General features: G+C 38.0%; 1 protein-coding gene across 1 annotated transcript in view; it reads right to left on the bottom strand.

Moving 5' to 3' along the window:
* The window catches only part of PLA2G4A (phospholipase A2 group IVA), a 160,744-nt gene extending 142,270 nt beyond the window's left edge, over nucleotides 1-18,474 (bottom strand). The window contains exon 1 of the mRNA XM_070396351.1: nucleotides 18,368-18,474. The gene's annotated coding sequence lies outside the window, so the exon portion shown is untranslated. The remainder of the gene's footprint in view (nucleotides 1-18,367) is intronic.
* Between the last annotated feature and the right edge of the window lie 5,065 nt (nucleotides 18,475-23,539).

Raw genomic sequence — 23,539 nt, 5'->3', positions numbered from 1 at the left:
TGTGAACAATCTAGAAAATCATATGCACAGAAATGTTAGTTGTCATTTCAAAGGAAGTAGAAGGGTTACCATTTATTGTGAGATTGTATCCTTGTTAAATTGTGGGGTTAAAATGGCATTTCAAAGTTTTACTTGGGTTACTGTTTATTGGAAGGGAGAGGGAAGTGATTTCCTGATCCTTGATATCTAAAAGTCTGAGGACCGTGGTTTAGAGCCCTAGTTCTCTTAAAACCTCCCAGCAGCACAAATCTCTGCATTCTCACAGCGACTGTTGCCACCAAGAAGAAAAGTCTTCACCAGGCAGCATTACACTGTGATTAATCGTTACCCTAAACTTCCCCATGCACTTTCTTCAGTGAACACAATCTACCAAATAGCATTTCTTTCCACCCAGATTTAGAGCAAGTTTTCCATGAGGCACATGCAGATAGACACACACATGTTCCCCCCGTCACTCATTTCCCTTCCTACACTGGCCAACACGGTCATGATCACCTCAGTACACAAATCTTTTGTCACTTTCCTTCAATGGCTCCCACTTCCTTTGGATGCCACCTTTTCTCTTTGACATAGGGTCAAAATATGCTGATTCAAGTAAGTTTCATCTGTTTCTTTTTACTCCAAAGCTAAATGGACTTCTTTCAAGTCCAATAATGTCTCATACATCTAGCTACCTTCCTTTCCCATACCTCTCCCAACACCTCTGCTTTGCTAACACCTATATAACCTTCAATTTTCAACTTAAAGATGACTTTTTCCTTAAAAAATGTTGCCAGGTCGACACCCCTCTTCCTCTATTCAAACTCAAGCTTCTCTCCTTTTCCTTCCATCTCACTTGCATTTCTACATATTTAAAAACTTGTAAACATTTATGCAATGCCCACATCCCTTTAGCTCTAGACTGTATGCTCTGGGAGGATGGGGGTATCTCTTTTGTGTTCTGCAGTTTAATGACTAACATAATACCTGAATATGTTAATAATTGGTATTTGATAAATATTTTCAAATGAATGAATTCCTTCTGCATAGCCTTTTAAGCCCTTTTCTCTTATTGCTTTTTAAAACTATTAAACTCTGGCTATTGGTTTCAACAATTTCTCTTCATTAACTCAAAATACATTGTGACTAATCAGTATCCCAACTTCTAAAGCTCCACTACTCTGTATTTCAAATACGATATTTTGTGTCTCTGATCATGTTTTTTCTTTGTGTTACCAACTCATACTTGCCAAATTCTGATTGAACTTCTTTTTAAGATAAGGCACAATGAATTCTGGGGCATAATTAACAGAATTGCTGCTATGTCCCATACTGAGGTTCTAGAATGAATGTTTGAGGTTGCAACATATCTCAACTAGATGATAGATGCCAGCAAGGTTTCTTAGCCATTTCTGAAGGTGTGCTATACTGAATTGATTGCATTAAGTGAACAGAACAAGACTTTTATCAAATGATAATTGTGGAGGACACCACAATAGAAAGTTAGCCCCAACCCAAGCAATTAAAAAAAACACACAAAAAACAGCCCTGACCAGTGTGTTTCAATGGTTAGAGTGTCAGCCTAGTGCCTGAAGGGCCACGAGTTCGATTCCTGGTCAAGGTCACATACCTGGGTTGCAGGTTCATCCCCACCCTGGTCAGGGCACATGCAGGAGGCAACCAATGGATGTATCTCTCTCACATCTATGTTCCTCTCTTTCTCTCTCTCCTTCTGACACAAGGATGTACTCATATATGATTTTTGACTAAATAAATGAATGAGAGAATGAGTAAAAGATGGCTTTGCGAATTTAGACAGAGTAAATATATAAAACTAGGGGCTCAGTGCACGAATTCATGCACCTTGTAAGGAACTGTGGTGGGCACAGGGGTGGGTCTCGGCTCATCCTCTGTGCTCCTGCCCAGTCCCTCCCACCGTGGCCCCCAGTCACGTGTCTGCCAGCAACTCTGCTCCCACCACCGCCACTCCCATGTGCTGACGGGGCCAGTGCCAGCAGCGGGTGCAAGTGGGGCTGGCACCATCAGCAGGTGCGAGTGGCAGCTGCTGCCTTGATCGCACCTCAGGAGCAGGGGGAGATGGAGAAGCCCTCAGGGGCAATCAGGGCCAGTAGCTGCCGCTTGCATCCGCTGACGATGCCAAGCAATCTGGGCCAGCGCTGGGCACCGGCAGCAGTTTCGAGCAGCGGCTCCAGTGCCTGCAGTGGGTGCAAGTGCCCTGCGGGACTGCAGCACATGGGAGCAAAGAATTTTCAGTAACAACCAGAAGCTCGCCCCGATGACAGCGACCGGCGTTCCGCCTTGGTCTGGAGCTCCCAATCACCTGCTCCACCATCCCACTGTGTCCAACACCCACTATGTTCCACGCATGCCCCTGGTGGTCAGCGCACATCATAGCGACTGGTTGTTCAGTTGTTCCACTGTTCGGTCTATTTGCATATTAGGGTTTTATATGTATAGATAATAGTAGTTAAAAGGTATAAGTGTGTCTAATACATGCCAGGTGTTTACTAACATTATGTCTGTGCATTCTCATAGCAAGTCAGTGTGGTGGACAGTGAAATCATCTGTGCTTTAGAGATGATTAAAGTGCAGCTCAGAATCAATAAAGAGCAGCATCAAGGTGCTTCTTCTTGTGACGGGCAAGGCTGAGAAACAACGTTGGATTCTTCTCACTACCACACATGTCCTATCCACTTTTCCCAGGATCTCAGCAGGATGGTGTCCAACTCCCAGATACATGGGCACGAAGGACAACTTCCTGCCAGGAAGCAGACAGTTCCTGATTGCTGTGAACTTTTTTTGATTAAGTACGCAATGGAGAACCCTTGACGTTTTTGAGTGATAAGATTACATCTAATATGCTGTAATGGAAATGAACCTTGAGATAATTATTCTCTCTACTCTGGCTACTGTCCACAGGCTGCATTACACAGAGAGCAGTTAGGAGTTCATCGCAATCTTCCAGTTGTGGAGTTATGACAAATTAGACTTGTGGCCCTAGAACTAGATACAAAAGATAAATAATTTAGGAGCTATTGAGTAGGAAAATAAATGACGGAACTTAAAGTCTCATTAGAAAAAAAAATAAAAATAAATTAAATTAAAATATAATAAATAAATAAATAATCAAGATAAATAAAGTCTCATTAAATGCATTTTTGGGTTGGCCAGGCTTGGAAATGTTTGGGACGTGGCTTCGGGAAGCACTGTTCCAACACAATCGCCTGTTGCTTGTTTGTTAATCCTCACCCAAGGATATTTTTCCATTGGTTTTTAGAGAGAGGCAGAAGATGAGAACTAGGTAAGACTAAGAATCAGAGAGGGATTAGTAAAAGCTCTTACTTGAGGCTGAGCCAGCAAACTATTAACTTAGGGCTCATTACATATTTTTTTTTATTTGGTTCCAGAATCGAAAGCAGACCCGAACACTGCACAAAGGGGGCAAGTAGGTGTAGGTAGAAAAGTTGGAGAAAGGCAGTGAAAAGGAAACAGGCAGGACATTAGCCTCTTAGGTGCACACTATGGTTTCCTCATGTTTTATCAGGCTCATTTGCTCTATTTCTCTATTTGCACATTTATGCACATATATGGTACTGAACTCCTTTTCTTACCAGTCTACTCATACCTTGATCTTCCTCATGGCATAAGAACTTAATTTTAGTTATAGTATGTGATAATTCAAGACAGCATATTGTTGTTAGAAATTTAATAGCATTTCTTATAATTTAGAAGCACTGAAAATTTATTAATTTTATACTTGTTTCCTTATAGTACCACAATCTTTCATATAAGCATCCAAACCTTCAGTTGATTGAACATTAGGGGCTTAAGTATATAGCTGACTTCAGCTTTAATCTCTTTAGTAAGTATTTTGTGCAAGAAGTATGCTATCTGCCCAGAATTTAGCTAAACTTACTTTCTATTATAGATTAATTTTGCATGTTGACTCATACCTAAGTCTCCTCTTTTTCTGGTTCATTATTTCCCTGCAGAATTTTGACCTCATTCTCCCTTGATCAGCTATAAATTATTTATTTTAGAATCTTTTAAAAAATTCTTGTGGTTAAAAGATTTTAGTAGTAAGACTACTTTCATCACTCAATAAAAGCTGCATTAATCTTCACACTGCTAACCTTCCCCCTGTATTATTTTTCTTAACAAAATAAAAATTTACTTGTGAGTTACCATAGCCCTCCTAATTTCTCCTTTGATAAAAATTTACTTATACACTTAGTCTTATTCTGATTTTTATTAAGACTAATTACTAAGGAGAAATTCAAAAGTGAAGAACAACTCAACACTTCCCTTCTAAAAGCTTGTCCCCCTAATTGATGTATAAAAATACATACACACAAGAAACAAGAGCAATAACAACAACAATAATAAACATTCTTATGGAGATTTATCATTTTCAAGGGACATTCTTCTATTTGATCCTACAGTGATCCTGTAAGATGGATGTTATGATCATTTCCATTATATATATATGTCTTCTAACGCCAAAGCCTACTGCTTACCACACTGACATCACTGGATAAATCCTCTAGACAAACAATCAGCAAAGAAACAGCAATCCTAAATGACTCACTAGATCAGATGGACTTAATTGACATCTTCAGAACACTTCACCCCAAAGCCACGGAATATACATTCCACTCAGGTGCTCATGGGACATATTCAAAAATAGACCACATATTGGGTCACAAGCAAAGTCTCCCCAAATTCAAGAAGACTGAAATCATACCAAGCATCTTCTCAGATCACAAGGGCATAATATTAGAAATAAACTACAATAAAAACAACCCAAAATACTCAAACACTTGGAAGCTGAATAGCATGTTATTAAATATTGATTGGGTTACCAATGAGATCAAAGAAGAAATTAAAAACATCCTGGAAACTAATGACAGTGAAAACACAACAATCCAAAACCTATGGAACACAATGAAAGCAGTCCTGAGAGGGAAGTTTATAGCTCTACAGGCCTATCTCAAAAAACAAGAAAAAATGATAGTAAATCATCTAACTCTACAACTCAAAGAATTAGAAAGAGAGCAACAAGAAAACCCCAGAGTGAGCAGAAGGAAGGAGATAATAAAGATCAGAGCAGAAATAAATGACATAGAGGCCAAAAAAACAATACAGAAAATCAATGAAACCAAGAGCTGGTTCTTTGAAAGGATAAACAAGATTGACAAACCTCTAGCCAGGCTCACCAAGAAGCAAAGAGAGAGGACCCAAATAAACCAAATCAGAAACGATAGAGGCGAAATAACAACAGACCCCACAGAAATACAAATGATTGTTAAAAAATACTATGGACAACTCTACTCCAACAAACTAGACAACTTGGAGGAAATGGACAAATTCCTAGAAAAATACAACATTCCAAAACTCAATCAGGAAGAATCTAAAAATCTCAATAGGCCAATAACTATGGAAGAAATTGAAGCAGTCATCAAAAAGCTTCCAGCAAACAAAAGCCCAGGACCAGATGGCTTCACAGGGGAGTTTTACCAAACATTCAAGGAAGAACTAAAACCTATCCTCCTCAGACTACTACAAAAAATTCAAGAGGAAGGAACACGCCTTTCAACAATGAAAAAATAGTGCATTATTCTCTGCTCCAAGTCTCCCACATTACCTAGCATTAGGATTTGAGGCACAGAGGAAGCATTCTAATTATAACACTCACTGATACTTTTATTTTCCAATGCTATAAGAAAAGAAAAAAGTATAGTGCACAGAAAAGTTGGGACTCTAACTTTAGACAAGGAGTGAGAACGGGATCTGTAACTAGAAGAAGGAGGGGACATTCGTGTGTGGGGGCTAAGAAAAGTAAAGCTCCGGTTTTAATAATAGGCATGTCTTATGCACGACAGCGGGAAAACTTCCTTACCCGAAATAAACGGCTCATGATGAACTGTAGACAAAAATGTTCTGAATCCGTAGTCTGGGGACAGATAATAGTGTTGAATGTTCCTGAATGCTAGGCTGAGGAACTTTATTTTGTAGTTAATGGTGATCCCCTGGAGGGTTTTGTGCTCAGAAGATCAAATCACTGCTTTAGTCAGGTTTTTAATGAGCCTACAAGTATAGACATCAGCTAAGAAGCTGCTACAGAAATCCAGGCATGAGGTGATGAGCACCAGAGGAGGGCCAGGGGGGGTGAGGAAGAAAAGGACAAAAGTGAAACAACTTTAAGTAGAAGAGACATACAATTTGGCAGCTGGTCAGAAATAAAGTAGGAAAAAATCGTCAAAGTTCTAATATTCATTTCTAACTTTGAATGTTATGATTGGCAACAAACATTGTTAGCTATTTTCCTTGAAGTGACATGCTCACTTCATTCATTTTGAGAAAATAAATGCTAAAAAGTAAAGTCTCAATAACCATCATTAGTCTGTTGTGCTTTTTCTTAAGACATCGTCATATTCCAGGATGTATCAGATTTCATCACACAGAATATTAAAAATACATGCACTCAAGAGTTGAAATTTAATAAAATTATTAGATTTCACTACTTCATAGAGGGCATACTTAAGTGACAATGACTTTTTTTAAAACTGAGAGTGCATGGTGGTAAAGGATTTAATAACTATGATATTAGAATCAGTACTAATAGTGGAGCACAATGACTCCTAGTAATGCTTAACTAAATAATAGGCACATAATACCTTAGTCTTGTTATGAAAATGTTTTGCCTTGGCAACTTCCTGATAGGATTTGGGGACCTCTGGGTATCCATGTATCACGTTCTGATCACTGTTGCTGCAGAGCATCCTGATAATAGCTCAGGCTTATAGCTCCTCCTGTGTGCCAGGTCCCATTCTAAGCACTGAATTACTTTAAATCTGAATTTAACATATTTTCTTACTTCAATGACAAATGTAAATGTGCCAAAGAGGAAGAAGAAGATCGACTATTGTGCGGGGGAAAGGAGCCACATACTAAACCTGACAAGCTCAGGGGAGGTCAGCACAGCAGGCTTCATAAACTCACTGACCGAAAGTAGCCACGTAGGATGGTCTGACATAAACATTCCTAACCAAAAGCTAGTCATGGTGGGTAGTCACGTCCTGGGTCTATAGCTTCCTTAACAAAGATCAGTATTTATATTCATTGGGGTGTCTTTTGTCTTTCTACATTTAAGATAACATGCCTTTGGAATGTCAGAGAGATCCCCTTTTCCAGACCCCTCGGGACACAATTTCCCACCAGAACACAAGACCTCAGAACCCTCATTTGTTATCTTGCTGCCCACATACCATCTATGTGCTATAAATGTTTATTGTCCTCTACTCACCAATGTAGAAGAAATACGTGTCTGTCTCTCCATTTACTCTTTTTCTTATCTTTAAATTCTTTATTAGTTAAGGAATTACAAATGTGTCCTCATCCCCCCCATTAAAACTCCATCCTCCCCCACTCCACTCATACTCTCATCCCCCTGTTGTCCATGTCCATTGGTTTGGCTTATATGCATTCATACAAGTCCTTTGGTTGATCTCTTCCCCTTACCCCCACCCTCCCCTACTTTCCCTCTGGGGATTAATAGTCTGATTGCTGTTTCTCTGTCTTTGGATCTGACCCTGTTCATCAGTCTATGTTGTTCTCTATATTCCACAAATGAGTGAGATCATGTGGTATTTAGGTATTTATCTTTCTCTGACTGGCTTATTTCACTTAGCATAATGCTCTCCAGTTCCATCCAAGCTGTTGCAAAAAACAAGAGTTCCTTTTTTTTTTTTTTTTTATTTACTCTTTATCCAATCTCACAGGTTCCCCTGATTAGCTTGCTCCTGCCCCCTTAATCTACTACCAATGGCTCTCATACCATTGTTTGGAGCTAACTCTCAATCCCAGCAATTGTTGTCAGTTTGGCTCAAGTAAACTTATAAAAATTCTCTACAGGTTTGGACATTGCTTACACTGACCCTGTAATGTCGTGAAAATACTTTCCAACAGAACACGTTGAGTAAAGGCTCGTAGTAACTTGAAATTTAAAATATATACATTTAAATGATATGGCCTGGTAAACGCTAATAAAGTCAACATTTTGGGGATACTGTGAACAGAATGAAATTCCCCCAGTTCTTAACACAAATTCCTCCAATTGGCAAAGGGATTAACCAAAGGGTTTATAGAAAATTATGCCTACCTGGTGGCACAGCCATTTTAATCAGTTCCATTTCCTGTCTTCAAGATGTTTATGTAAGCTTACAATGAAATTCTAGTTCCAGCTTCCATATTTTCTTTAAGTGTTGCATAATGCAAACCACTAACCTTTAGGTGTTTTAGTGAATTAAAGGAAGAATTTCAAAGTGCATAAAATGATCTTAGATCTGTGTCCATTAAAAGAAAATCCAGAGCTAAATCAAATTTTGAAACTATTGGGTTAGACGTTCCCCTATGGAAGTATTTAATAAGTGAGCCTTTGATACTTTTGGGCAATGAAAATAGAAAAGATTTTTAGATCCTATGGAGACATCTGTGTGTACCAATCACTCTAATCTATATTGTCTAGCCTATAAACAAACAAACAAATGACACACACACACACACAAAACCCCAGCAAATAAAAAACTAACTTCTCTAGACCTAGTACTGTATTGTTTTGTCTATTTTGTTTACTAAGCATAGTTTCTGTTTTGTAAAACTGGTCTATAAAATTGGTTTAAATAATTTAGGATTATCCAGAGTTGGCAATACAGTATAATTCTAAGACAGCATATTTATGTCTAGAACTGGTTGAATTACAGGACAGTTTTGCTGTCATAGAATCTAAGAGTATAGGGTAAAAACGTGCAAGGGGTCAGGCCAATGTGGTTAAGTGGTTGAGCATTGACCCATGAACCAAGAGGTCACTGATTCCATTCCAGCCAAGGGCACATGACTATGTTTTGAGCTCGATTCCCAGAATGGGACATGCAGCAGGCAGCTCAATCAATGATGTTTCTCTCTCATCTATGTTTCTATCTCTATTCCTCTCCCTTCCTCTCTCTCTGAAAAGCAATTTTAAAAATTATTTTAAAATGTGCAAGGGGTCTCAAACCAATTTTTAAACTTTCCCGCAGTTACCAACTTTCATTGTGATCTGAATGAACATAATGCGTCACTGGTCATTACAATGACAGATGGGAAAAGGCTTGTGTCAGAATAAATGCTGTAGGGTGATGACATACATTCTCTCACAGGTCAGCAGGGGGTGACACAGCACCAGCCTTCTTATCATTTAATAAGCTCCTGTAGTTGCAGAAGTCTTTAAATGAACAAAGCATTCACATGAAATTCATCCATGACATCTGTGACTCTTCTCACTTCTTTTCCTTTCATTCATTTCACGTTTTGTTTTTATTTTCAGAACTACCTTCCCAGACATCTGTAGAAAATTAATATATTGCCACATAAATAAATTAGGTTCATGGATCCAAATTCACCGTGTGTGTGCGTGCACCTACTCATAGTCTCTCCCACACCAACAAGCAATTCTCAAAAAACAGAAATTAGGTTGTAAATTCTGACACTATCTACCCAGAAGACCGAATTAGATACCACTGGTAAAGGACTCAGTCCCACAGGACTGCCTTCCACTTCAGATGCCTGTGCTTCTGACCAGCTGGTTACAAAGTGAAAGTTCCCATGACCCCTTCCTTGGGTTCAATTAATTTGAAAGAGTGGCTCACAGAACTCAGGAAAACCTATTTACTCACTCACTAGATCACTGATTTATTAGAAGGAATATTAAAGCATACTGATTATCAGCCAGAGGAAGGGCTACAAAGGGTCCCAAACAAAGGACCCTTTGTCCTCCTGGAGTTTGGGGCCTGACACAGTGGAACCAGGCAGTGCTCTGGTTCCCCACCGTGGAAACCCTGCTGCCCCCAACTTTTTAGGTTTTTATGGAGGCTTCATCACATGGGCCTGATTGATTAACCCATTGGCCACTGGGGATTGGTTCAACCTCTAGCCCTTGTCCCATCCCAGGAAAACAGGGGATGGGACTGAGATGTCTAACCTTCTATGCATGGTTGGTTCCCTAGGCAACCAGCCTCCATCCATAGATGGTTTACAAAAATTACCTCATTAACATAAACCCTATGGCAGTGGGAAGTGCTTGTTATGAGTAACAAGATACCCATTTCACCTTTAAGGCTCTGAAAGTTTTCAGGAACTGAGGACAAGAGACCAAATATTGCATAAAAGATGTTCCCTTTACTCTCATTGCGCAGGAAATTCCAAGAGTTTGAAAGAGTTTGGAAGCTCTAAGATAGGAATTGAGGATGATGACAAAATATATGTAAAATATACATTCATGTGTGTATATGTGTGTATATATATATATCACAATGTTGCAACAAATTTATTTAAAATTCTTATCTTATATTATACAAACACGTCCTTATTTTATCACCGTCACAAAAAGCAACTCACTTTAAAATATGATTGAATCAACTTTCTCATGCTTTTCAAAATAAACCAAAAAAAAAAAAAATCAGCTCAGAAAAAACTATAGACTTTTTCATGTAATAAGGAGCATTGCAGAATGTAGTGATATAAGAACTTTAAGTGGGCATGTTACTACAAATAAAGGTTTTCCTCTATACAATTCCAATCAAGTAGTAAGAGATACAGATGTACTCTATAGTTGAGTCTTGTACGCCCGATGGAGAGCTGGGAAATCTCCCACAACCAGGGAGGAGGCTCTGGGTCCACTGAAACACAGAGGTGACGGTGAGGTGTAGCGTGGGGAGCATAAGGCTATAAAAGGTTTTTCCATTTTAATTTTTAAAATATCATGTTAAGAATAAATTTTAAATGCTTAGCAGGAGGCAAATATAAGAGAAAACAACTTGCAATTTTTTTTTAACCTAAAATAATTAGCGGAGAAAAAAAACCACACTATTTGAGGAGGAATAGTGAGGGGAAAGCCTGCACTCTACCCATTCTCTTTGTACCACTGGACACCAGGAAGCGGGGTGTCTGCACTCAAGTTGTTCTCACCTACTACCAACTCCTGCAGATGATTGCAGTGCAACCGAATGGAGCAACACATGTGTTTAAGGGAAGGTAGAAAGTGAACTAATTGCATCATGCCTTTTGCATTAGTAGATACACATAGTTCTGGCCCATCCATGACTTACTTTGAATATGGAAACAATTTTCATCAGCTTGGTGTTATTATTCCTCAAGGGGGCCAGCCAACCTGGATCCAGGTGTGGCGTTTCAGAATGAGACACCCAAGATGAGTCTCTGTGATAGGCAAATTATTTTGACCTAGAGGTAACCAAGACCCCGTGGGCTCAAGAGAAACTTCTGTCCACCCTTAACTACCTAGAGGAATTTGAATTAGGGGCCTTGCTCATAAGAGATTATCAGAGATAACCATGTGACCAGCTATAGGGCAGGGCAAACTACTCATTACTGGTACTCATTACTGATCATCTGCTCTTCTTTCCATACCACAGTGACCCAAGGTGCCTGACCTCATTGTTAGCTCAGAATGTTATATATACTTCATTTCCCCTTTCTGCCTTGGAACCTCTGGTGTCTGTGGGGTCTCTGGCTCTCTCATGAATGTGCAGTTGCCATGGATATGTCTGTAATTAAATTTGATTATTTTCTCTTGTTAATCTGCCTTACATTGATTTAAATCTTAGAGCAGATGAAAGAATTTAGGAGGGTGGAGGAAAATTTCTTCCTCCCCCACACAAGGGGACAGATTAGGAGAATTCATAAACTTTTGAATAAAGGTTGATGTTTCCGAAGGAAAGGAATCTATAAGTATGGAATAAAGTTTTGTTTTTTAAAAACCCAACTTTGCATCCAATAATTCACCTATAAACACACAGGCAAGTTAAGCAATTTATATTTTCCATCTATTCAACATAGATAACAAGACCTGAAAGACCATGCAAGTATCAATATTAGATGCTTGTGAACGTTTTGAGGATGAGTTGATTCACTATATGTTGTCAAAGAGGGTTCACATAGTGAACAGTTTGTGTTCCCATTGCTGGAACATAGTTATTTCAAACCATTTATACTGTCATGTGGCTTCACAGTGGATCCTGGTCAACACCACACAAAGGCTGTAGTGTGAATAACCTTGAGTCCCCTTCAGAAAATGACTGCGTAGTAACTGTGTTCTGCCTTGAAACAGCATAGTTCATTAGGTTTCTGAATACCCTATTCAGTCATTTCAAAGCTTGTTCATGGTTAAAGAGTAACAACATGATTATTTCCCTTTCTCCAGGGGAATTGCCAAACTGCAATATCCTGTTATGGGGACCCAGGCCTCTGACACGCATACTGCATAGCAAAACCTTGCTCACTCGGAAGACGTAATTGCGGTGCATGCGGCTGCATTGTTCCAACGGGGTCTCCGTTGTGCTTTCATAAGTACTTCAAATGATAGACTATTTTGATAAAGTGTGACTTGTTAGTATGGCTTGAGCTAGTCACCCCAGGATGTGCTTCTGTGGTATTGGATTGTTTGAGCTCAGGGCAACTTTAGCTGTGGCTCAGGAGAAACTTCTGCCCCGCCCTTGACTACCTGAAAGAACTTGAATTAGGGGCTTTGCCTATGATGGGACATTATCAGAGAGACCACTCCTTTCAGCCTATCTTTATGGCAAGACAAACTTTTCTTAACTAAACATCTGGTCTTCTTATTCTTCAATGACCTCTTGAAACCCCCAATATGCCGGCAGGGTAAGCATTCTTGAGAAGACACATTCGTCTGCAGTGTCCTTTAAGCAAGGACGTCTAAATGTTAAGCATAAAGATTCCAGTAAACACCCGGGGGGCTCAGACTTATTTGGAAAAGTCAAGGCAGGGATGGAGCCTTCAGCCAACTCCCCCTGGAGGTTCTGACCTTTCGGAGTTTCCTCCTTACAAACTTTCCAACCAAGTCCTGTGTTTCCCCACACGAACGCACCCTACCTCATCCCTACCTCATCCCTAGGATGTCTTTTATACCCATGTCCCCTTTCTGTCTCTGAACCTATTGTGCATATGGGGTCTCTGGATCATGTATGTGGGGTTCCCATACACATGTATGTATTAAATGTGGTTACTTTCCCTTGCCAATCTGTCCCATGTCTATTTGATTACACGACCAGCCTAAAGAACCTCGAGGGTAAATGAAAGTTTCTCCTCCCCTATATTGTTTTCCAGTACATGTTATAATGCACTAAGATTAATATCTGAGTTCTGATAGTCATAGTTCAGGAGAACCAAGAGTAGAAATATGAAAATGGCCAAAACAGGGCACCTATCTTTAACAGTACAATTTTGCTCATTGAAAAAATGTTGCTCCTGCTCACCCAGTGCATGTTAAACAATCAGAAGTATTCTCTCTAAGGGTGAGGAGAGTCAATACAGAGGAATAGAAATGTTACTGTCAAAACTTCCTTCAGCGAGGGCAGCTCAAGGCTATGTGAAGAGAGGCTGAAACCTTACAAAAGAGACATTCCCCATCACTACTGATCAGAGTGTCTAGACTCCACATTTCTGAATTGGGGGATATTCCTGAAGACCTTTAGACAATTCTCTCTGGTAGGTCAATAGCAATGGTCTCAGCTATTTGTTACATGACAGTTCTTTCACATGGAAGAAGAGGAGCATTACAAATTGCCACTGGTAGCTCTAATACTTCTACTAGAGAAGAGAAGAAGCCTGCCTCTTCAAATCCAAAGTAAAAAAGAAAAGTTATAACTGATTGGAAAGAAAACACCTTTCCAACAAAGAAAGCAATTTCACAGGCAGTGAATGAAGGAACCAGTAGGGTTGATGTTTGATAATTATTCTTAATTTTACCTTAGGTAAAATATAAAAGAAACAACAGAAAAATATTTTTGTTTGATACCTTTTTCTTAGAGTATTTAATATTTTGTTATCTTAAACAATAAAAGCAAATAAATTCCCTTTGAGTTCAATAAAGAGAAAGTTGTCCCTCCTGACTTTTGCCAAATAGTCCATTAGAAAGCAGATTTAGAATGCATCACAAGTTAAATGATCTTTTGATCTAGTAGGCCAAGTAAGGAATTAAAAGAAAATATATCATTAGTATCTTTTGGTATTTTTCAATCCAGATCATGTATGTACTTTATTTAGGCATTTCTTGTGTGTGTTTCCTATATTTGCCTGTCATAACTTCCTCTTCACTAAAGTTTTTATTATACTAGTAGCACAAGAAAAGGAAGAAAAAAAATTGATTTACTTTGTGAATCCAACCTCCTTGGTCATTGATCATTGATATGTTTTTAATTAACTTTAACTTTGAGATTTAAATTTTTTCTTGTGTTGCACTTGCCATGTTTCATAATTTTTCTCATTTATTTATATTTCTTTGTTTTGTTCAACAGTGGGGTCATTAGACTCCAGAAAGGCAACCAAAGAGCAAGTTGTAAGAAGTAATTTTAATGTTTTATAGTGTATTCATTTTTATATTAAAATATAACATTTTTTATCCCAAAATGTACTTTGGTTATCTCAAATGCAATTATCGAATACATATTTAAGTATTTGTGATTTTTGTAGCATTTAATAAAATTGTCTTGCATCTTATAAAAATAATACATTTAAAAATAATTAAGTAAAAATTATTTGGTAATCTTCAAGGTCAGGGATATTTAGGAAACTACTTCAAGAATTAAATGTCTTTCCCAATTGCTAAAAGATTAAAGTCAATACAACAGTATTCTTAGGAGTTCGTCCTTTGCTGTAAGATTCTAATCTTACCCTGAAACTAATAGTGTCTACTTTATGCCAGAGTTTAGAATGAAAGGAGTTTGTAAGACAGAGGAAGAAAAGACATAACTGTGTGCCTAGATATCTCCTATTAAAATACCACGAGTCAAACAAACATAAATTAAAAGTCATTGGGTAGCTAAAACCTTGTTTGGCAGGAGCAAGAAAAATATAAGAGATATTTTGTTTTAAAGTATGTTTCTAACTGAACACAGTAAATGTGATAACACCTTCAGACTGGTCAGCGCGAAGCTACTGATCTGAGTCCAGTAATGTGGACAGCTGCAATCCAAAAGCCAATGCGAGAAAATGAACAAGGATTAAAGGAACAATGGCATCTCTACCCATTTCCTGGTGCATGAATTTGTGCACCGGTGCAGTCCCTCAGCCTGGCCTGTGCCCTTTCGCAATCTGGGACCTCTCAGGGGATGTAGCAGTGCACAAAGCGGCAGGCGGCCAGGCAGGAGCCTGAGAGCTGTAGCTGGGCACCTTGCTGCTCCCGCTATCCAGGTCCCGCTATGCCTGCCACTGCCCCTCCATAGTGCTGCCACGGAGGCGGGAGAGGTTCGCACGGCTGCAGCTCCACTTGCCAGCCCTGAGCCTGGCTTCTGGCTGAGCAGCACTCCTGCTATGGGAGCTCACTTAGGCTTTTATCTATAACTAGAGGCCCAATGCACGAAATTCGTGCAAGGGGTTCAGCCCTTGCAGCCCCAACTTCGTCCAGAAGGTTATCTGGAAGGTCGTCTGGAAGGTTGTCCAGACAGTCATTCCACTGTTCCACCATCCAGACTAATTAGCATATTACACTTTTATTATTATAGATAATACCAGCATAATATGCTAATTAGGCTGGACAGCCGAATGCCCTTCTAGACAAAGCCGGGGCTGAGATGGCCGAGCCCCTTGCAGGAATTGTGTACATCGAGCCTCTAGGATATATAGAAGAACAAATTAAAATGTATTATTTACTCAATAGCTAAAGTAAACCTTGAGAGTTAAAAAGGGATTAGGCAAATTCTGAATCTTCTAGCTCAGTAATTACTGGTATGAATTGGCATTATTTTAATTATTTAACTACAATATAATCAATGACTCCAGATTAATAATTTTTAATTTAATCCATTGTTTATTCTATTTTATCCTTCTTTTAACAGTTGAAAATGTTTACTATGTCACTGATACAGAGTTAAATCACAGCCAAAAATGCACAAGCTCTCATTACATTAAAAGACATATCCATCATTATCAAATCAGTTATGAAAACAGAAACAGAGGGGAAGAAATTTGGTCCTCTGACTGTGATTCCCTTTCATAATAAACAATCTGGTCAAAATGTCCTGTATTTTTTAAATGGAACAAATGTTTCACTCCAAATTATCTACAAGATCATACTTGAGAGAATTTTGTACAGTGTATCTGCATTTGTTTTATCAATTGAGTTATCAGTGAGACTGATCTTAAATTGAAGCTCCTAGAACACTGAAAACTATAAATGGGGGTGTTCTATATCAGAAAGCTAAAGTGCTGGCCTTGGGCAATATATCTGTGAAGGTTTTCTCACTTCATCTTAGCTTTTCCTTACTTTTCCTTATCCATGGTGCCTTCTCTCATCTGGCTCCCTCAGCACCTCAGTAGATCCTTTTTCACCATGTAGTGGTCAAGCACCCCTAAGAGGGAGTTATCATATAGGAACACTAAAGTGTATTTGAAGGATTAGGTTTTATTAATTATCATTCTTAGATAGAACTGTAATATTTAATAGACATCCTGAGAGAATAGCATTTGGTGCAATGGTATAGAGAAGAACAGAAAGTGAATAATAGAGAATATTTAGTTGCATCTATTATTCAGAATTTATTCACCTTTCCTAAGAGCATCCTCTCATTTGGGGAATTTATCTTTCCTCCTCTGTGCTTGGTTTTGAGGGGATATTTATCTGGAAGGTTGACTGTCCATCTCTGATTGGTTCTGCCTATCCTTACAGTAAATGTCTACTGGCTTAATTTAACCAGATTCTAGTTCTGTTTCTGGCTACCAGGGACTCTGATGCTGAGGGGGAGAGGCAATGCACCAGGATGCTCAGGAAGTCTGAGAAATAGCATGAAGGCATTTGACAACATTGGTGACAAAGATGAACATAGCATGATCCCTACTCTTGACAGACAGTTTTTAAAGGGAGACAAACACCTGAAGGTATCTGCCAGCCTAGAGAGAACCAGTGTAAGAGTGGTAGAGAAGGAACTATAACCATTGCCTGAGAGGCATTAAAGTTGTTACTCCAGAAATGGTGATGTTTAGAAAAGCAGAAAAATACAAGCTCAGTGGCAGATAAGGTAACAACATACATGATTTACTTCAACTTTTCAACTGTGTCTATAGCAACTCTGTTTTTAATGAATTACACACATTTCCTAACAGGTTTAGTGAATAAATCTGAAGAATGTGGGGAAGCAAGAAGTCACCCTTATCTTCTAGGAAGTCATAATTGGGAGTGGACACAATATTGTAAATGCAGTGTGCTTGTAAATCAGATATTAGATAATGGGCTTTTATCCAAAATATAATTTTAAAAAACCTCTCATAATTCAATAATAAAAAGTCAAATAACCCAATTAAAAATTGGCAAAGGAACTGAATGGACATTTCTCCAGAGAAGAAATACAAATGATCAATAAGTTCATAAAAAGATGCTCAAAATCATTAGTCATTAGGGAAATGTAAGTCACAATGACAATGAGATGCCACTTCATGGACCACAGGATGGCTATAATCAAGGTGACAGACAGTAATGAGTGTTGGCAAGGATGAGAAGAAACTGGTCCTTTCACTTGCTGTTGGTGGAAATGTAAAGCAGTGCAGTCACTATGGAAAAACAGTTTGGCGGTTCCTCAAAATGTGAAACATAGAATCATCATATTTTCCAGTAACTTCCTTCCTAGATATCTACCCAAGAGAACTAAAAACACATGTTCACAAAAAGTCTTGTACACAAATCTTCACAGCAATTTTTATTCATTATAGCAAAAAAGAGGAAATGACCCAAAAAGCCATCGACTGATAAATAGACCAACAAAATGTGGTATGTGAACATAATGAAACATTATTGAGCAATAACAGGGAGTGAAGTACTAAATGCTACCACATAGATGAATTTTGAAAACATTATATTCATGAAAGAAGCCAGTCACAAAAGATCACGTGTGATATGATTTCATTTATAGAAATGTCCCAAAAACAGGCAAATCCATAGAGACGAAATTAGACTAGTGGTTCCAGAGGTTGGGGGGAGGAGGAAAATGGATTAGGTACTACTAATGGGTATGGGGTTTCTTTCTGGGGTGTTCAAATGTTCTAAAATTAGACTACAGTAATATACATCTCTGGGAATGTATTAAGCACCACCAATGTGTACACTTTAAAGGGGTGAATTTTATGATATATGAGTCATAGCTAAAAAAAAAAAACTGTTACAAAAATAAATACAATGCATTAATAAGTGCAAATCTAATAATATGAGCATAATATAGGGGTGGTGTAAACTGGGGAACAGAGAAGACTTTGTGGGAGAGATGATGTTATAAATCTCTGGCTTGTGTCTTTCAACCAACCTTACCTGTCAACACACCGGGAGTCGGTTCCAGCAGGCTCTGGCTGCCCAGATACGTAAATATTAAATAATAAAAGCGGTGTTTAGCTCTGGATGGAAAACATGTTCCAGAACTCTCAAGCACATAAATCCCAGAGAGACTAAGCTTCAGGCAAATTCAATCTCCGCAGCCAGATCGCTAATAGAGGTCATTACTGCAGTTCAGCTACACCTGAGTTTATCCATTGACCTGTTCTTTTATTTTCTCTTTAAAGATTCGTAACTACAAGAATTGCCAGGAAACAAAGAACCCCTCAAACGTTTAATTCTCACAGGATGTTGAATGAGTAGATATGAGAACCCACTTCACTTATCTGTTTGTTCCCTGCGTAACCAAAACAATCCAGGTCGACAAATGTTTGCTCACATGCTATAAACCTAAACAATGTTAAGCAGCACACGAAGGACAGGAAGTGCCTCCTGGAAACTGTGGTAATACTCAGCAGTTTGGTACCATATTCAAACTTTCCCAGAAAGAAAAAAAAAAATCTCTTTTTTTTTAATCAATGCATATACTCTGAAATTATAGCAAATTTTTTCAGATTCCGTATCTTCTCTCTATAGACTGTATCTGTATAAAACCAAAAGACAATGTTTGGTCCCAGAGTTCAGATATACCGTTAACTTAGGGCACAATGTTTATGGTACAGTGGGTTACTTATTAGCACTATTTTGTCAATCTCATACAGTGAGTAAATAATAACATAGAAACCATAATGCAAAACACAACAGGATACTAAAGTAGACTTTTTATTTGTAACCTAGGAAACTAAAAGCTACCAATCATCTCTCCCCGTGAACCACTAGATCAAAGAGAAAGTGACAAGAATGAATTGTAACAAAAACCTGCATCACAAATTATACATAAATCTTATGACTTTAACATTTCTGCCAGAAGAAATGTCACGCATGTCACGCAAGACCACCGTGACCACAAAAAACAGTAGTCAATGGACCGGGAAGAAATGCATCTTAGCAGACTTGGTGACCAATCCCTGAATGACACTGGGCAATCTGTTGCAATATAAGTGTACTGAGTCATAGTTGAGGGTAGCCTAATAATGATAGATTGGTAAAGTCAGAAAGCAATAGCGCAAAGGAGGTCTCCTGGCATTTCCACTGACTCACTAGAGTAAACTATATCTTGACTTTCAGCTTGGATGCCAGACATTCTCTGTTCTGCATTGATCTCCTACTGAGTAAGAAGAGAAAAACTTAAGACCTTGAAGGATTTGGGGTGGTGAGAGGCAAGAGAAGGCCTTTACAATAGTGTAGAAGGCCTGCCTGGTAGAATATCTAAAGACAAATTAGACGTATCTAATATTGTAAATGCTAATTTCCCATTAGTATTTGCTTTGTGCCATTAAAAATTTTTTATTGAGGTGTATTTTGCTGCAGTGAATTAGATATGCCTTAGAGTACAGTATCATCAGTTTTGACAAGTGGATAAATTCATATAACTTACATCCTATCATAGCCCTAGAAATTCCCTTATGCCTCTTTCTTGTCAATCTCTTCCTGCCCACTTTGTTCTGATTTCCATAATGATCATATAGTAGTTTTTCTTATTTTATGACTTATATACATATGTATTTCTTTATGTCAGGATTTGGTCACTCTGTATAATGTTGCTGCATGCATCTATCATTTATTCTTTTTTATAGCTGTGTGCTGTTTCATTGTATATTTTTTATTCATTCTTCTATTAATGGAAATCTAGACTATTTCCAGGTTTGGTCTATTATAAATGAAGTTGCTATGAATGTCTTTGTATAAGTTTTTTAGACATATATTTTTGTTTCTCTTGAATAGAAACCTCAAAATAGACTTGCTAGATCATAAGGTAGATGTATATTTAAATCTTTCAAAACCTACCCAACAATTTTCTAAAACACTTGTGCCATTTTATACTCCTTTCAATGAGTTCTAATTGCATTACAATTCATCAACATTCAATTACAAGTCTTTTCATTTCATTATGGCTATGTAGTGATTTCACATGGTAGTTTTAATTTGCATTTTTCTCATAAGTAAGGATGTTGAACACATTTTCATGTTCTTATTGGCCATTCATAGATCATTATTGTGAAATATTTGTTAAGTCTTTTGTCCATTTTTATATCAGGTTGGTTAGCTTTTTATTATCGAAACTTGAAATTCTTTGTATATTCTGAATACCAGTCCTTTCCTCAAATATATGTGTTATGTTTTTATCTCTGTCTATGGTTTTTGTGTTCATTTGTTTAGTAATGTTTCTTGCTGAGCAGAAGTTTTAAATTTTAGCATTCGATCTATCATTCTTTTAAGTGTTTTTTTTTTATTTGTGTCATTTTTAAGAAATATTTTTCTAGCACAACTTTGCAAATCTATTCTCTTATGTTTTCCTAGGTGCTTCATAGCTGTGGCTTTTGCAGTTAGGCTTATGATTCATATCAAATTAATTAACAAAAAGACCAGCCCAGTGCCTGTATTCCTAAGGCCTCTCTCTGTCTTGCTCCCAAGAACTGGCCTTTCTATTTCCATTTTCCTTCTTCCCTTTTGTCTACAAACATGGTAACATCCCTCTCAATCTAAATAAAAATAAAATTAGCCTCTGCCTTTTCGTTTTCACACCTTTCATGTCCTTCATAGCCAATGAAAAAGGAATTTGTTCCTCCTACTCTAAAGTCCATTAACATCTAACATCAGCCTCACACTCTTATTGAAACGATTCTTCTTAAAAATATTGAAGGCCAAAGTTCTCTCCATCCAGATATAACTTTATTTCTCTTTATGCATTAGACACTCTTTCCTATTTCTTAAACTTTAAAAAAAAAGATTTTTAAAAACACAAAATGTGGATCTCATTTTAGAAAATTAGAAGATAAATAGAAAAAAAAGAAAAGAAAGAAAAATTACCAAAATTCCATTACCCAGGACAAACTACTCAAAACAGCTGGATGTGTAGCTTTACCCTGATACACGTACACATTCTCCCGCATATACACGAGAACATGCTATTTAGTACTATTTAGTGTGGTGGATGTTCTGTTTGTTCATTCATGTATTGTGAACCTTGTTCCCATTCCAAAAGGCATAATTGTACTTTTGCCAATATTTTAGAAGCTATTTTTAAATTAACAAAATAACTCTTAGAGGTATATCTTACAAATATTTTCTAACCAATTGTGTACCATGCAAACAACAATCAAAATAAAGTACATATAGCTGTATTAATGTTACACCAGATAAAATTTTAAGCAAAAACATTTACAAAAAGTTATCCATATTCTAGGCTATAAAAGGGGCCTCAAAATTTTTTAAATACTAAAATAAATCCTCTGACCTTATATCAAGATATTGATATAGCTAATAACTATTTTGTAATCTCCATGTATTTGGAACTTAATTTCTAAGTAAATCATGAGTCAATGAAGAAAATATAATGATGTAAATTTCCCTCAAAATAGTAGTCTCAGATTGCTGTGCACTTTCTATGTAGCCTTGGGCAACTCTGAATCTCAGTGTCCTTATCTGAAAAATGGGACATTTTTACTAAATGACCTTGGAGATTCCTTTCTAACTCCCAACCACAGGACTTCCCTGCACCTGCTCTCTGCCCTAAAGGCTCACTTAACCTGTTTTCTAGCAGGTGCTGTGGTTCCTAAATCCCTCGGGATGCAGAGGGCTTACCCACAAGCAGGAAAAGACAGGACAAGATGCAGTCTGTCACATAATCACTCTAGCTGCAATCAGCCTGAAGCAAACAGCAAGAAATGCCTAGCAATCAAAAAACAAACAAACGGAAAAAAACCCCCCAAAACTTCTGACTGCCTCTCCATTTGTTAGCATGGGCTTCTCACGTAAAGGGATTGTTGTTGCATAGCCTCTGTCCTATTTTGGTTATGTGTTTTGTGAAAATTCTCTTATGAAATTGCAATGTAATTTACAGATTTTTAAATTCATGAGGCATACATAGTAAAGTAAATGTAATGCATTCTAAAAGAAGTTTTAAAGAAAGCATAGCCCTAGCTGGCTTGGCTCAATGGATAGTGCGTCAGCCTGAGGACTAAGGGTCCCGGGTTCGATTCTGGTCAAGGGCACATGCCTGGGTTGTGGGCTCAATCCCCATGGGGGGCGAGCAGGAGGCAACCAATCAATGATTCTCTCTCATCATTGATGTTTCTATCTCCCTTCTTCTCTGAAATCAATAAAAATATATTTTTTTTAAAAAAGAAAGTATGTATTGTGGACTTAAGATAAGCATATACCAGCGGTTCTCAACCTGTGGCTCACGACCCCTTTGGGGGTCAAATGACCCTTTCACAGGAGTTGCCTAAATACATCCTGCATATCAGATATTTACATTACGATTCATAACAGTAGCAAAATTACAGTTATGAAGTAGCAACGAAAATAATTTTATGGTTGGGGGTCACCACAACATGAGAAACTGTATTAAAGGGTCGTGGCATTAGGAAGGTTGAGAACCACTGGCACATACACATACATTGAATCAGAGATCATTATAACCAGCAATGGTGGATCATCTAGTCTCAACCCTCATATGTCAAGTGAGGTCTTCAGTGCCCTTCCAGATGACTTGCAATTTAAGAAGACTTCTCCCAGAAACTCTGCCTGGGGCTGTTTGCAGAGATCTGCCACTGCAGCACAGATACCAGTAAAGCAGGGAGAGATTACACGGGACACTAAAAGCTCTTCTCTTCCGCCCAGTCAACAGTGGGTCTGAAGAGACTTTTAAAAGTGCCCAGGACATTGTGAAAGCCTAATTCATTCTCAACACACAAACATTTTCATTGCTTAGGTTTTCCAAAGATTAAATATCTCCTTCTTTCCAAAGCTGATTTCTCCTAGAGATTTTAATTTCAAATTTCCATGTATTTCTATTGTATTTTTCAGCTTAGTTTCTACTTGTACTGAATAATATAATGAAGAGTTTTCAAATAAAAGACATCTTGCAGTTGGCAGCTGTTTCTACTCCCTGTATCACTAAATCATGCCAATGGTAGTTGTGTCTTTGGCTCATTCTTGAACTTGGTTTGGCTGCTGGCTAGATGCCTATGAATATTTCAGTAAAGAAGCTCGTGATTCACTTGGCTGCTTATTTTTACAAATTCACATAATAAAAACTGATAGAAC

The sequence above is a fragment of the Myotis yumanensis genome, unplaced genomic scaffold (genome assembly GCF_028538775.1).
Source record: "Myotis yumanensis isolate MYYU_CA2020_CCGP unplaced genomic scaffold, mMyoYum1.0.hap1 SCAF_17, whole genome shotgun sequence".
Classification (NCBI taxonomy): Eukaryota; Metazoa; Chordata; class Mammalia; order Chiroptera; family Vespertilionidae; genus Myotis; species Myotis yumanensis.
The sequence above is the reverse complement of the archived record's forward strand: the minus strand, read 5'-3'. Positions and strand labels throughout refer to the sequence as shown.